The 17,251-nt window shown below is 40.4% G+C and overlaps 1 protein-coding gene across 1 annotated transcript in view; it reads left to right on the top strand.

The window, feature by feature from the left end:
- The window catches only part of GPR107 (G protein-coupled receptor 107), a 131,467-nt gene that overhangs the window by 97,372 nt on the left and 16,844 nt on the right, over window positions 1-17,251 (top strand). The gene's annotated exons all lie outside the window — the stretch shown is intronic.

The following is a 17,251-nucleotide window of genomic DNA, read 5'->3' as shown; positions in this document are numbered from 1 at the left end:
CTTTATTTTTAGTGGAAGGAAGTGGACACTCAAACCCCCAGGCCCTCTTATTTATTTTGAAGTACAGTATCTGCCATTCACTGCTCGGTCTCTTCAGGGAAAATAGAACTTGCCATCCTATTAAGTATCATTGGAGCCTACTTCCAATAAATCAGTGGCAAGAACTTGGGAATATACTTGGCCAGGTCAAAACTACTGAGAATGGGCAGCCCCACTTGCTCTTGGGTCCCTGCCATTGGGAGCTTATGCCCAAAAATGTAATCATCTGAGTCATTTGTAAGTCTTCTAATTATTTGGAGATATCATTTATCATCAGATAACTAAATGGATTTTCACAGCTAGCACATTGACTTTGATCTATATCTGAGTGCTACTACGAGCTTTTCTGATTCACAAGGTAAGTGACTCTAGGGTCCCATTTTCTGGGAAAAGACAGTCATTATCTAAGAAAGAGACCTAGCATATTTGCTTCTTAACTTGTGAAATATGATGAGCCAGATTAATTATTGTGTTTGACCATTAGCCTAAGACTGAGTTTTTCCCTTCTTATTTCACTTGTATCAATTGTGCTGGCAGCCTTTTGACTTTTTGCAATTCAAAGACTTGAGATGCAGCCCATGCTGGGCTGTGCTTGGCTGTTGGGACAGGTCAGGCAGCATGAGACAACTTTGTGTTAGCTCCATTATTGGAACAGTAAATGGAAGGCACGTCCTACTGATGGGCCAAAATGGCATCTCTCGGTACAAAGGAATAAATAACCTTTTTAGATAGTGGAGTGGAAAGCAGGAGAACCATCAGCTATGCCTTTTCCAGAATTAGCAGAATCTGAGTGACCATTGATCAAGGAGGCATAAGTGAGAGTCAATCTAATAAGCAACATCTGAAATTATCCTTAAACATTGTGTATTTTATCATTTTCCTTCTGAGAGACCTTCAGCTTGTTTCCATAAATGTTACTACAGAGTTTCTCTGGAGTAGGCAGCGAGAAGCAAAATGGCAGCATCATAACACATGAGCATCTTCCACATTACTGAATTGGACTCCAAAATAGTTGTATGAGATGATATTCCTGCAAGCAGTGTAGGCATTTCTGTTTCCTCATATGCTTTCCATCAGCTATTACATCTCAAAACATGGATACATGATATTTCTGTATCATGGCAAAATCTTTTTTGTTTCAGTTTGGGTTTTGATTTTCTGTTTCTCTCTGACAATACTTGTGATATTGTGGTAACTCTTGTAGCAAGAGATCTATTAATATGTATCTTTGTTAAAATCAGGAGAAGGAAGACAAGAGGGAGTAGACCACTGTAGTTGTAGGAACTAGGAGTGTGTTCTTTATTCTGGTAAGATTTGGGAAAGGTTCCTAAGTGAGGAATTTTGGAGTGTTGGATCAAGGCTTATCTGGTTGCCTCAGTTTACATACCTTTTGCAAGGAGAAGAGTATTCTGATTACATTGAATATCTTTCAGTGCCTTAGTATGAACCAGTTTGTAATAGTGAAGTGATTTTTTCTTCAATAGCAGAAAGGTTCCATGTATTACATATATATATATAGTGAGAGAGTCAATCATATTTTAACTATCAACTAAATGAGGGTTTTATTCAGGGCAGTGGTATTTCTAGTGTGCTGTAGCCTGATTTTAACCTGTGAAGTATGCTAGGTGCACAGGAGGACAAATGAAGTTTAGGAGCTGATTGAGGTAAAGTGCCTTTAAATCAGCAAGGAAATTGTCTTGGGGTAGTTCTTCTGGGATTTCTCTTTGGCTGAGAATTCTACTATTGAAAAAGTTCTATGAATGTATCAGTTGTGAACTAGCATAACAGGCCTGATATAGAGCCTCCAGCTATCGGCCTGTCATCCGTATTCATCTGCTGCTGAGCATCAAGGCTAATTTAGCGTCTCAGTGATGACATAGGTGCCCAGGGCTCTCATCTCCCACTTCTGCTTGGGGAAGTGTTGTTCCTGGATGGCATCTCTTCAATCCTCCAGAAATAACCCAAGCCAGAAGCAAGCAGAGCCCTTGTCTCTGTTGACTAGAAGGTCATTAGCTCCCTGTAAAGTGTTATAACTTTATAGTGTATACATTGGTGGGTGTTTCCTGAAGAAGGGAGCTAGGTCTGAGCCCTGCCCAGAGCAAAGCACCACTTTACAGGAAGTAATATTCCTTTTGCCTTCTGCTCCTTCACCTGATACACACCCCAAAACAAATCCAGACTCTTTTTTTTTTTTTAAGCAATTTTATTGTGATGTATTCGTATACAATACAGTCCATCCAAAGTGTTTATTCAGTGGATTTTGGTATAATCACAGTGTCTTCATCACCATAATTAATATTAGAGCATTTTGATTACTCCAAAAAGAAAACCCCCCTACCCCTTAGCAGTTATCTTTCAATCCCTCTGTCCATCCCCTACCATACATATCTGCTAATCTAATTCCATCTCTATACATTTATTTATATTTACATTTTATATAAATGGAGTCAAACAATTCACAGTACTTTGTAATCCAGACTTCTTTTTTTCTCTCCCCTTTCCCCCCCTCCCCGTTGTCTTTTCTCTTGTGTCCATTCACACAAGTTCTTCTGCATCCACTTGTATTCTCGGTAGCACCAGGAATCTGTGTCTCTTTTTGCTATGTCATCTTGCTGTGTCAGCGCACCATGTGTGCAGCGAGCTGCACTTTGTTCACGCAGGGCGGCTCTCTGCAGGGTGCATTCCTTGCACATGGGGCTCCCCTATGTGGGGGACATCCCTGTGTGGCATGGCACTCCTTGCACGTGGCAGCACTGTGCGTGGGCCAGCTCACCACACAGTCCCAGAGGCCCTAGGTTTGAACCCTGGACCTCCTATGTGGTAGGCAGACACTCATCAGTTGAGCCATATCCGCTTCCCCCAGACTCTTCTTAACAAGTCTTATTCATTGGGAGCACATGAACTCTGATCTGGGTCACTGATTGACCTTCTTGATTGAGATTTTGGATAGTTTCTTTGTTATCTGTCCTCCTTTAATTGAAGCTGTGTGAATGCTGTGCATTTGGGAGGTGAGTCTTGCCAGTTCATCCCAGGACTGAGTCATGCTCCTTTTGGTGGTAAAGTGCTTCCATGTGAGTTGCTTCCATCCTTCCTCCAGCCTAGGTCTCCAGGACCTCTGCACCTCAGTGCAGTGAGAGGAGGAGCAGTCAGTTGCCTTCTGCATTGCCGTTACCCCACCAGGCCTAACACAGCTTCATCTTCCCAACTTGTGTAATAAGGGTATAATTATAAGTTGCACTGTCTTTCTTTTTTCCCCTTCTATTTTTCAACATCTCTCTGGGTTGAAGCTCAAAGAGGCTTTAGAAATGTTGGTAATGGAATTTATCATAAAGTCAGCAAGTTAAAAAGTATTGGAGAAAAAAAGTATTGGATGCAATTTTAATTAACACATTTACTTGGTAACCTCCTTATATGGTATGCGTATCCTCAGTAACCTGAATTTTTTTTGCCATTTTGAGAAGTGGAAATGGGGAAGAGGTATTTGGTGTTGGTTCCAAGGCTGGAAGTTGTCTCTTTGGGGTTCCTCTTCTAAGATGCGGTCCTCAAAGTTGCCATTACCCTTTCAGTAAGTGCTTACAGCATTTAAGTGAGTACAGAAAAAAAAGTGGAAACAAGGGAACTCGAGACTAATAGAATAGTATCTTAACCAGGCCTCACATGCATTTTCAGGTATGGGGATGGAGGATTGAACCTGGCACCTCATATTCAGGAAGCCAGTGCTCAACCACTGAGCCACACTGGCTCCCCTGAGTTGGTTGGTTTTGTTTTTAGGAGGCGCCAGGGACCGAACCTGGGACCTCCCATGTGGAAAGCAAATGCTCAACAACTTGAGGCACATCTTTTCCCCTCACTAATTTTCAAGTCCAGAAAAACAGACATTTTTTAGTATAGAAACAGACTGGTTAATAGATCATAGAGGCCCAAGCCACATTTGATGGCAGTTTAATATATAAGAAGAAACAGTGGGTACCTAAGGCCCCTTTTCTTATCTTCCCTGAGCTCATTGGGCCCTCTGGTTGCAAGTATAGAGACTCAGGCCTCTGCAAAGAGAAGAAGATCACCATTTAGATGTAGAAGGGAAGTGGGTAGTGGTCCTGGGTCCAGCTGCTCTCTCCATATCTGTTAAAGCCCTCTAATCCTTCTCTCAAGTACTTCTGCTTCTTTTGGGTATCTCTACATTCCATTCTCCTCTCTGTCCTCTGCACACTCTCCTGTACAGATCCCATGGAGCACCACTCCTTGGCTTACCACTGCTTCCCCCTCAGCTCAGATCAGCTCCAGGGCTGCTGCCCTTGAGGCAAGAGGGCCAGCTGCCTCAAAGAACTGCTTCCCTTAGCAGATATTGGAGGCAGGACAGCTTCTGTTGTAATGGGCCTTGGGCTTATCAGGCAGTGAGGTCAGCCTTTCCATGCACTGAGAGTGACTCCATCATCCCTATGGGAAGTTGTGAAGCACCAGTTTGTACAGTACCCCTGCCCTGAGGGAGCTCATGATCTAGTGCAGGGACAAGTATGACAGAGTGTAGACATGCTGTGATAGAGGTGTGCAACTGGAGTCAAGAGGAAGGATATCTCAACAGCTTGGGGCAGTCAGGGAAGGGGCTTCCTCAAGGTACACAGGAACTAGAAAAAGGAGTAAGCACCTTCAAGAGCAGCAGGTATCACACTTCCTCAGACCTCACTTTAACAACAGGACTTGCCCTTTTCCAGACCTCACTTTTCCCATCTATAAAATGAGTGGGGATTAAAGTGATCTGTGCAGCTCTGTCGGAATCTGTGACTGAATCTTTAGAGTTTGAGGTTAGACTAAAAATCACCGCTGCTCATTACTTAACCTCAGCTTTGTAGAGTACCTTTCCATGCTGCATATAGGACATTGAGAATGGTTATCTGTGGTACAGATTGTCATTTGGATATGGCCTCTTGAGCTATTTAGCCCCCTTCGGTGTTTGCACCAAAACTAGGACACCCAGGGAGATGCATGGGAAGCTGTGAAATTGCTGAAGCACCACCTCTTTGTGTCCCTGCCAGAGAGAGTTTAGGGTGTTAATCTAACCTAGGTCTTGTTCTTTCTCACTGCTGCATTGTTTGAAGCTTCTCCCGCAAGGATAATCACCAACAAAGTCTGCGGGGTGTAGGCAGGCTGAACTGCTGCACTTGGGCATCAGGCATCCCTTTAACTTCCCAAACGGTTTGCTGGAGTAACAGGATATAGTGGCACACTCAGTATCATCACTGCCATATTTCTTGATCTCCTTAAATTCACTTCTGCTCTTCACTCTCCTTGTCACACACTGAACTTTATTCATCATCACCTGTTCAACATCTGAAATCCTCCTGAAGTCACACATGCTCTTAATCCCTCTATCCTTGACCCTAAGCCTTTTGGAGACTTCCATTCTCCCTCTTCTCATTCTGGCTACTCATCCAAGCACAAGGCTGCCTCTACAATCTACTTGCTGACCACTCCACTCTTCCTGAACTTCAGATCCATGTATCTACCTGCCCACCATTGCCTCAGACTTGAAACTGCACTGCCATCCACCCAGTTGCCAACACCAGGATCAAGGTATTGGCCTAAGTCTCCTTCTGCTGCTCACGTGGAATGAGTGATTGCCATATCATTCTAGTTAGCTAGCTGACTGTCTGTCTGTCTATTTATCAACCCATTTTCTGAACACTTGAGTATAGATTATATATGTCATCCTCCTTGAACATTGTGTAGTTCTGACTTTGTATATCTCACATCTCTCTCCCCTCTTTAGCTCAGTTCTGCTTTTGTTATGGCTGGACTTAGACAGCTCTCTTAGCTGATGTTCTCTCCTCTGATCTTATTCCCTCCTGTTCATTCTCCATGGCTTCCAGAACCACTTGAGGAATCTTTTAAATATAGACCCTGTGGCCCCTCCCCTGGAGAGTCATTTCAGATGCCAAGGGCCCAAATATGCTTTTTTTTTTTTTAATTTTTAAGTACTTTCAAAATTTTAGGACAGTTAAAATAAATGCAAACCTCATACAGAGAACTCCAATGTACCCCTATCCCCCAGACACCTAGATCCACCACTATTAACATTTTGCCATATTTGCCGTATCCTTCTATTTAGCTAGCTAGCTATTTATCAATCCATTTTCTGAACACTTGAGTGTATGTATTATATATATCATCCTCCTTTTTTTTTTTAAGATTTATTTATTTACTTATTTCTCTCCCCTCCCCCCCCCCCACCCTGGTTGTCTGTTCTCTGTGTCTGTTTGCTGCATCGTCTTTGTCCGCTTCTGTTGTTGTCAGCGGCATGGGAATTTGTATTTCTTATTGTTGCATCATCTTGTTGTGTCAGCTCTCCGTGTGGGCAGCACCACTCCTAGGCAGGCTGCACTTTCTTTCGCGCTGGGCAGCTCTCCCTACGGGGCGCACTCCTTGCGTGTGGGGCTCCCCTACACCGGGGGACACTCCTTGCGCGCATCAGCACTGTGCATGGACCAGCTGCACAGGGTCAAGGAGGCCCGGAGTTTAAACTGCGGACCTCCCATGTGGTAGACGGATGCCCTAACCACTGGGCCAAGTCCGCCGCCAATATATCATCCTCCTTGAACACTTAATAGTGCCATGTACATTTCCTGAGAACAAAGGTATTTATTTATGTAACTGCCTTAAGTGCAATTATCAAGTTCAATATATTTAACATTGATATAAAGCTTACAGTCTTTATTTCAATTTATTTTCATATGTCCTAATAATGTCTTTTTAAATATTTATTTTAAATTTTGGTAAAATATAAAAATTATTTTTAACCATTTTAAGCAGACAATTCTTTAACATTAAATACATTGACAATACTGTGTGATTTTCACCACTAAATATTTCCAGACTATTTTTTATCAGCCCAAACCAAAACTCATACTTATTTAGAAATAACTCCCTATGCTTCCCTCTCCTCACCTCTACTAACCACTATTTTGCTTTCTGTCTCTATGAATTTGCTTACTCTGTGTATTTCATATAAGCAAAATCATACAATATTTGTCTTTTTGTGTCTGACTTGTTGCACTCAACATGATCTCTTCAAGTTTTGTCCATGTGGTAGGATGTACCAGCACTTCATTTCATTTTATGCTGAAGAATATTCTGTTACATGAATATACCATATTTTGTTTCTCCATTCTTCTGTTAATGGACACTTGGTTGCTTCCATCTTTTGGTTATTATGTATAATGCTGTAGTGAACATTGGTGTACAAATATCTGTCCAAATTCCTGCTTTCACTTCTCTGGAGTATCTAGCTAGGAGTGGAATTGCTAGGTCACATGGTAATTCTAGGTTTAACTTTCTGATCTGCACCGTTTTACATTCCCATCAGTAATGTTCAAGGGTTCCTATTTCTCTGCATCCTTGTCAACACTTGCTATTTTCAGTTTTTTAAATAATAGCCATCCTAGTTTGTTTGAAGTGGAACCTCATTGTGGTTTTAATTTGCATTTTGCTATTATCTAATGATGTTAAACATCTTTTCTTACAATTAGTGGCCGTTTGAATATCATCTTTAGAGAAGTGTCTCTTCAGATCCTTGGCCCATTTTTTAACTGAGTTGTTTGTATTTGAGTTGTTAAGTTGTACAAGTTCATTATATATTCTGGACATTAAACCCTTTTTAGATATATGGTTTCCAAGTATTTTCTCCCATTCTATAGGTTGTCTTTTCACTTTCTTGATAATTTCCTTTGATGCAGTAAAGTTTGTAATTTTGGTAAAATCCATTTTATCTGTTTTTCTTTTGTTGCTTGTGCTTTGGTGTAAAGTCTAAAACTCCACAAGGTCCTGAAGATATTTCCCTATGTCTTCTTGTGAGAGTTTTAGTATATTAGCTCTTATATTAGGTCATTGGTCCATTCTGAATTAATTTTTGTATGTGGTGAGAAGTAGGGATCCACATTCATTCTTTTTTTTAATATATATTTTAAAAATATTTTAAAGATACTTAGATTACATAAAATGTTACACAAAAAATATAGGGATTCTCATATGTCCTGCTTCCCATACCTCCCACATCTTCCCACATAAACTACATCCTTCATAGTGTAGTACATTCATTGCAATTGATAAACACATTTGGGGCATTGCCACTGAGCATGGATTATAGTTTGCATTGTAGTTTACCCTCTCTCTCACACAATTCTCTAGGTTTTGGGAAGATATATAATGGCCTATTTCTGTTGTAGCAGTGTCATTCAAGACGATTCCCAAGTCCCAAAAATGCCCCTGTTTTTCCCTCTCCTTGTCCTCAGAACCTTCAGTGGCCATTGCTTCCACATCAATGTTGTGATTTCTTCCATTGCTAGAATCCCAATAAGTCTACAATAGAATGCCAGTAAGTCTACTCTCGTCCATAGTTCAGTCCCCAGTCCTGAGGATTCTGGGATGGTGATGTCTACTCCACCTCTAATTGAGAGGAGGCTTCAATTTCATACAGTTGATGGATGGGACTCTTTTGCTTGTAGCTGCAGGCTACCTCATCTCCTTGGCATGGTGGTTGTCCATGCTCTTCTCCTTGTTAGTTGTTCTGGGTGTGTCCAACGAACTGGAGGGTAGGTGTTGCAACCCTGCTGAGGCTCAGGGCCCAGCCTGCACATGGGCAGCCCAAAGATTTAAGTCTCTTGGATGTATACCTTCCAACCCCAGCACCAGTTATGGCTCAAATAGAAGGGACAGATGAGCCATGTGCAGGGAAGCCACAACCGAGTCCAACTTTCACTCTTAGGCGCACAAACTCCAGAGTAGGGCCCACTGGCAAGGCACTGAACTCTGGAGCTATCTGCCCTGACCAGAAGGACCTTGGTGTCTCCAGAGCCCTCAGATGCCCCACTATTTGGGGTAGTATCTACTTTGGCAGTCTTTGAGATCCTTCTGAGGTGTGTAAGCATTATCTCTGGGATGACCATTCTTTTGCATGTAGATTTCCAGTTATCTCAGCACCATTTGTTGAAGAGAATGTTATTTTCCCATGGAAAGGAATTGACACCCTTGTTGAAAATCAACTGGCCATAGATATGTGTATTTATCTCTAGACTTAAAATTTTAATCCATTTGTCTATGTATATATATCCTTATACTGGTACCACCCTGTTTTTTGGGGTGTTTTTTTAGGTTTATTTATTTATTTCTCTGCCCCCCCCCCCCCCGGTTGTCAGTTCTCTGTGTCTATTTGCTGAGTCTTTGTCCACTTCTGTTGTTGTCAACGGCACAGGAATCTGTGTCTCTTTTTGTTGTGTTATCTTGCTGTGTCAGCTCCCTGTGTGGGTGGCGCCATTCCTGGGCAGGCTGCACTTTCTTTCACACTGGGCGGCACTCCTTATGGGGCGCATTCCTTGTGTGTGGGGCTCCCCTACACGGGGGACACCCCTGCGTGGCAGGGCACTCCTTGCGCACATCAGCACTGTGCATGGGCCAGCTCCACATGGGTCAAGGAGGCCCGGCGTTTGAACCGTGGACCTCCCATGTGGTAGGTGGACGCCCTAACCACTGGGCCAAGTCTGCCACCGCCACCCTGTTTTAATTACTGTAGCTTTGTAGTAGTTTTTTTTTTTTTTTGCTTGTTTTGTTTTTTTTAAACAAATAAATTTTATTGATACATATTAATAAAGCATATAGTTCATCCAAAGTGTAAAATCAGTGGTATTTGGTATAATCACATAATTGTACATTCATCACTTTGGTCATTATTAGAACATTTTCATTATTTCAATAATAAACAAAAAACAGACAAACAAGAAAATTCCTCACCTCTCAATCTCTCTAGCTTCCCACACTGTACATAGCTGCTGTTTCTGGCTATTCTATCCAAAGTGCATAATCAGTGGTTTTTAGTATAATCACAATGTTGTACATTAATCAGTTCACAAATTTAGAAGAATTTCTTTACTCCAAAAAGACTCTATACCCCTTCACATTCCTTCCTCAGACCTACATAACCACTAATCTCTTTTCATCTTTGTATATTGATTTGTATTTACATTTCATATAAATGGAATCATACAATATGTAGTACTCTGTGTCTAGTCTCTGTCACTTAGTATGTTTGTGTTGTTTTTGTTTTTTGTCTGATATTAACATTTTATAGTATTAATTTGTTTAGCTTTAAAGAAAAATGGTCTTATTTATGCAATTCTACCCATATTCACGTTTCACATAATATATTTCACGTAATACATTTAGTTCAAAATAGGGCAATCATACAGTATTTGTCCTTTTGTTTCTGGCCTGTTTCACTCCACATACTGTCCTACAGGTTGATCCATGTTATCATGTTTCACAATTTCATTTCTTCTTACCGCTGCCTAATATTCCATACTATGTATACTCCACAATTTGTTTATCTTTTCATCAGTTGATGGACACCTGGGTTGTTTCCAACTTTTGGCTATCATGAATAATGCTGCCAATTACATTGGTGTGCAGATAGCTATTCGTGTCACTACTGTTAGTTCTTCTGGGTATATACGTAGCAATGCTATTGCTGAGTTCCATGGCAAGTCTATATTCAGCTTCCTTAGGAATTGCCAAACAGTCCTCCACAGTGGCTGTACCATTCTACATTCCCATCAACAGTGAATAAACATTCCTATCTCTTCACATCCTCACCAGCATTTATAGTTTTCCAACTTTTTAATAGTGGCCATTTTAATAGATGTGAAGTGATATCTCACTGTAGTTTTATATATATATACATTTTTTTTTTAAAAAGATACTTAGTTTACATAAATGTTATATAAAAGTATAGGGGAGGGAAGCGGATTTGACTCAACTGATGAAGTGTCTGCCTACCATATGGGAGGTCCAGGATTCAAACGCAGGGCCTCCTGACCCATGTGTTGAGTTGGTCCATGCGCGGTGCTGATGCATGCAAGGAGTGCCATGCCACACAGGGGTGTCCCTCGTGTAGGGGAGCCCCACGTGCAAGGAGTGCGCCCCGTAAGGAGAGCCGCCCGTATGAAAAAAAAAGTGCAGCCTGCCCAGCAGTGGTGCTGCACACACGGAAAGCTGATGCAGCAAGATGACGCAACAAAAAGAGACACATTCCCCATGCCGCTGACAAGAATACAAAGGGACACAGAAGAACACACAGCAAATGGACAGACAGCAGACAACTGGGGGGATGAGGGGAAGGGGAGAAAATGATATGTGTGTGTGTGTGTGTGTGTATGGGATTCCCATATGCCCCTCTCCCTACCCCTCTCTCATTTTCACACATTAACAACATCCTTCAAATGTGGTACGTTTGTTACATTGATGAACACATTTTGGAGCACTGCCACTAAGTGTGGATTATAGTTTAGATTGTAGATTACACTTTCTCCTGCAAAATTTTGTAAGTTATGACAAGATATATAATGGCCTTTAGCTGTCATTGCAATGTCATTCAGGACAATTCCCATTTCCCTAATCACTAGTGATGTTGAACATTTTTTCATGTGTTTCTTCTCTATTTGTATTTCTTCTTTGGACAGTTGTCTTTTCAAGTTTTTTTGCCCATGTTTTAATCGGTTACTTTGTCTTTTTGTTGTTCAGTTGTATGGTCTCCCTATATGTCATGTATATTAAATCCTTATCAGATATGTGATTGCCAAATATTTTCTCCCATTGAGTCAGCTGCTTTTACACCCTTTTGACAAAGTCCTTTGAGTTGCAAAAGTGTTAAATTTTGGGGAGTTCCCATTTATCTGTTATTTTCTTTTATTGCTTGTGCTTTGGGCATAAGGTTTAAGAAACTACTGCCTATCACAAGATCTTGAAGATGTTTTCCTACATTTTCTTCTAGGAGTTATGATTTTTTTTTAAAGATTTATTTTTTATTTATTTATCTTCCCTTCCCCCCCCCCCCCCACCAGTTGTCTGTTCTCTGTGTCCATTCGCTGTGTGTTCTTCGTGACTGCTACTATCCTTATCAGTGGCTCCAGGAATCTCTGTTTCTTTTTATTGCATCATCTTGTGTCAGCTCTGATTATGTGGCACCATTCTTGGGCAGGCTGCACTTTCCTTTGCGCTGGGTGGCTCTCCTTATAGGGTGCACTCCTTGCACTTGGGGCTCCCCTGCATGGCACGGCACTCTGCGTGCATCAGCACTGCATGTGGGCCAGATCATCACATGGGTCAGGAAGCCCTGGGTTTGAACCTTGGACCTTCCATGTGGTAGGTGGACACCCTATCTGTTGGGCCAAATCTGCTTCTCTGTTGTTTTTATATTTATGTCTTTGAACCATTTTGAGTTAATTTTTGTATAAGGTGTGAGATAGGGATCTTCTTTCTTTCTTTTAGATACGGCTATCCAGTTTTCCCAGCACCATTTGTTAAATAGACTGTTCTGGCCCAGCTGGGTGGGCTTTACCAGCCTTGTCAAAAATCACTTGACTGTAGATGTGAGGGTCAATTGTGAGTTCTCAGTTTGGTTCCATTTGTCAATCTGTCTGTCCTTATGCCAGCACCACTCTGTTTTTACCTCTGTAGCTAAGTAATATGCTTTAAAGTTAGGAAGTGAGAGTCTTCCAACTTTATTCTTCTTTTTAAAGACACCTCTGGCTATCCAGGGCTTATCCTTCCAAGTAAATTTGATTATTGGCTTTTCAATTTCTGCAAAAAAGGCCGTTGGGATTTTTCTTGGAATTGCATTGAATCTGAAAATAATTTGGGTAGAATTGACATCTTAACACTATTTAGTCTTCAATCCATGAACACAGAATGCCCTCCCATTTATGTAAGTCATCTTCAGTTTCTTTCAGCATTGATTTATAGTTTTCTGAATACAGATCTTTTATGTCCTTGGTTACGTTTACTCCTAAATATTTGATTGTTTTCATTGCTACTATAAATGGATTTTTTTTTTCTGATATACTCCTCAGATTGCACATCAGTAGTGTATAGAAACTTTGTAGAGAAGTGGATTTGGTCCAATGGATAGGGCATCCACCTACCGCATGGGAGGTCCAAGGTTCAAACCCAGGGCCTCCTGACCCATATGATGAGCTGGTCCACGCTCAGTGCTGATGCGCACAAGGAGTGCCATGCCATGCAGGCGTGTCCCCTACGTAGGGGAACCCCACGTGTAAGGCGTGTGCCCTGTAAGGAGAGCCACCCAGCGCGAAAAAGTGCAGCCTGCCCAGGAATGGCGCCACACACGTGGAGAGCTGATGCAGCAAGATGATGCAACAAAACAAGGCACAGATTCCAGGTGCCGCTGACAAGAATACAAGTGGACACAGAAGATCACACAGTGAATGAACACGGAAAGCAGACTACTGGGGGGGTGGGGGGAGAGAAAGGGAAGAGAAATAAAAAAAAGTAAAGTAAGAAATTTAATGCTTTTAAAAAAACATAGATTTTTGCATATTTGTGTTCTGCTACTTTGTTGAACTCATTCTAGTAGCTTTGTTGTGGATTTTTCAGGATTTTCTAGATAAAGGATCATGTCCAGTGAATAGTGAAAGTTTTACTTCTTCCTTTCCTATTGGGTTGCCTTTTATTTCTTTGTCTAGCCTAATTGCTCTAGCTAGAACTTCTAGCACCATATTGAATAATAATGGTGACAGTGGGCCTCCTTGTCTTGCTCCTGATTTCAGCGGGTAAGCTTTCAGTCTTTCATTCACCATTGAATACAATAATGCTAGCTCTAGGTGTTTCATATATGCACTTTACCATATTGAGAAAGCTTCCTTCTATTTCTATCTTTTGGAGTGTTTTTATCAAGAAAGGGTGCTGTATTTTGTCAAATGCCTTTTCTACATCATTCTAGAGGATCATGTGATTTTTCTTCTTCAATTTATCAGTGTGGTTTAGTACACTAATTGATTTGCTTGTGTTGAACTGCCCTTGAATACCTAGGACAAAATTCACTTGATTGTGGTTCATACTTCTTTTAATGTGCTTTTGGATTCTGTTTGAGAGAATTTTGTTGAGGATTTTTGCATCTATATTCTTTAGAGATATTAAACATTAATTTTCTTTTATCTTAATATCTTTGTCAGGTTTTGGTGTTAGGGTGACATTGGCTTCATGGAATGAGTTTGGTAGTATTCTTTCCTGCCCAATTTGAGCAAGGTCGGTATTAGTTCATCTTTGAGTGATTGATAGAATTGGTCTATGAAGCCATCTGGTTCCAGGCTTTTCATCTTTGGGAGGTTTTTAATGACTGTTTTAGTCTCTTCACTTGTGAATTGTTTGTTGAGGTGTTGTATTTCTTCTAAAGTCAGTGTAGGGGGAGGTTCATGTGTTTCTAGGAATTTGTCCATCTTGTCTACATTTTTTAGTTTTTTGCCGTATATTTGTTCATGGTATCCTCTTATGATTGCTCTTATTTCTATGGGTTTAGTGGTAATGTCCCCCCTCTCATTTTTTATTTTACTTGTGTCTTTTTTTCTTTGTCAGTCTAGCTAAGGGTTTGTCGATTTTGTTGATCTTCTCAAAGAACCAACTTTTGGTTTTGTTGATTCTCTTTTTTTTTTTCCTTCTCGATTTCATTTGTTTCTGCTCTGATCTTTACTGTTTCTTTCCTTTGGCTTGGGATTAGCTTGCCTTTCTTTTTCTATTTCTTCCAGGTGTACAGTTAGATCATCAATTTTAGTTCCTATTTTTTCATATAAGCATTTAGAGCTATAAATTTCTCTCTGAGCACTGCTTTCACTGCATTCCTTAAGTTTTGGCATGTTATGTTTTTGTTTCATCACCTTAGATATTTCCTAATTTCCCTTGTGATTTTTTTTTCTGACCCATTGGTCAATAGTGAGTTGTTTTTAATTTCCAAATATTTGTAAATTTTCCAGTTTTCCTTCTGTTATTAATTTATAACTTTATTCCATTGAGGTTCAAGAAGATACTTTGTATGATTTCAGTATTTTTTAATTAAAGATTTGATTTGTGACCTAACATTTGGTCTGTCCTGGAAAATGAAATGTTCCATGTGTACTTGAGAAAAAAATTATATTCTGCTGTTGTTGGGTAGAGTGTTTTATGACCCTTAGGTCTAATTGGTTATTAGCGTTGTTCAAGTCCTTTATTTCCTTTTTGATCTTTTTAGATATTCCATCAATATTAAAAGTGAAGTCTCTATTATTAAGGAACTGTTTTTTCCTTCAATTCTGTCAGTTTTTCATATATTTTTGAGCTCTGTTGTGAGGTGCATATATGTTTATAAATGTTATATTTTCTTGTTGGATTGAGCCTTTTATCAATATATAATATTCTCTCTGTCTCTTCTTATCTTTGACTTAGAGTATATTTTTCTGACAATAATATAGCCACTCCAATGCTTTCAAAAAAATTCATCCCCCATCCCTGCCCTGCCACTTGCGCTGTCTGCTCTCTGTGTCCATTCACTGCGCATTCTTCTATGTCTTCTTGTCTACTTATCTCCTCTTTGGGAGGCACCGGAACTGTTCCTGGGACCTTCTGGTGCGGGAAAGAGGCACTCAATTTGCTTGCGCTACCTCAGCTCCCTGGTTTGTTGTGTCTCTCATTGTCTTTCCTCTGTGTCTCTTTTTTTGTTGCATCAGCTCTTTGCATGGGCCAGCTCTCCATGTGGGCCAGCTTGCCTTCACCAGGAGTCCCCAGGAACCAAACCTGGGACCTCCCATATGGTAGATGGGGACCCAATCACTTGAGCCACATCCATTTCCCTCCAACACTTTTTGATTACTGTTTGCATGAAATATCTTTTCCCACCCTTTTACTTTCAACTTCTTTGTCTCTTTGTACCTAAAGTAAGTCTCTTGTAGACCACATATAGATGGTTCATCTTTTTCATTCAGTCAGCCAATCTCTGCCTTTTAATAGAGAAGTTTAATCCATTGACATTTAAGGTAATAACTGAGAAGGAATTTGCCATTTAGCTGTTTACTTTCATATTCTTGTATGTTTTTGTTCTTCAGTTACTCCAATACTTCCTTTTTTGTATTTAGTTGCTTTTTTGTAGTGTACCATTCTGGTTACCTTCTTCTTTCCTTTACTCTGTATTTTTTAGTTATTTTCTTACTGGTTACCTTTGTAATTATAATTAACATCTGTTTTTGTTTGCTAAAAGCTACCAAAAGCAATATACCAGAAATGGGTTGGCTTTTTCAATGGGGCTTTATTACCTTCCAAGTTTACAGTTCCAAGGCTGAGAAAAGTGTCCAAATCAGGCTATCATCAGGTAATGCTCTCTCCCTGAAGACTGGCAGCAGGCAGTCCTGGGCTCCTGTTACACGGGAAGGCACATGGCCGTGTTTGCCAGTCTCTGCCTTCTCCTCCAGGCTCTGTTCATTTCAGCTTCACACTGCTGTGTCTATGGCTTTCTTTCTCAGCTTCTGTGGGTTCTCTCTCTGTATAAATCCCATTTATAAAGGACTTCACTAAGAGGATTAGCACCCACTCAGGGTCACACCCTACTGAAGTAACCTAATCGAAAGGTCCCACCTAAAATAGGTTTACACCCACTGAAATGGATTAGGCCTAAGGACATGCTGGGATCCATCCAGCATCAAATTGTCACCATCTTAATAACAACCTAGTTCAACTAGTACAGCCTTGAGTAGCACACAAACTCTTTACTCCTATATATCACTGTCCCTTCTACTTTATATTGGTACTCTTTCAGATTACATCTTTATACATTATATGCTCATTAATGTAAATTTTTTAATCTTTATAAATTGATTTCTATTTATATTTTATATAAATAGAATCATATAATATGTTACACAATATATTTAGTTCATAGTAACACATTCATCCCATATTTGTCCTTTTGTGTCTGGCTTGCTTCACTCGATAAAATGTCTTCCAAGTTCATCCATGTTGTCATATGCTTTACAACTTCATTCTTCTCACAGCTACATAATATTCCATCATGTGAATAAAACAGAGTTTGTTTAACCATTCCTTGGTTAATGGACACCTGGGTTGTTTCCAGCTTTTAGCAATCATGAATAATGCTAGAGTAAACATAGGAGCTCAGGATCTATTCTTGTCACTGTTCTCAATTCTTCTGGGTATATACCCAGTAGTAGTATTGCAGGGTCATGTGTCAAACCTATATTCAACTTCTTTAAGAACTGCCAGTCTTCCCTAGTGGCTGTACCATTCTGCATTCCCAACAACAGTGAGTAAGTGTTCTTACCTCTCCACATTCTCTCCTACACTTGGAGTTCTCTGTCTTTTTGATAGCGGCTTTTCTGATAGGTATGAAATG

Source organism: Dasypus novemcinctus, chromosome 8 (genome assembly GCF_030445035.2).
Source record: "Dasypus novemcinctus isolate mDasNov1 chromosome 8, mDasNov1.1.hap2, whole genome shotgun sequence".
Lineage (NCBI taxonomy): Eukaryota > Metazoa > Chordata > Mammalia > Cingulata > Dasypodidae > Dasypus > Dasypus novemcinctus.
Note: the sequence above shows the minus strand (reverse complement) of the source record. Positions and strands in the feature narration are given on the sequence as shown.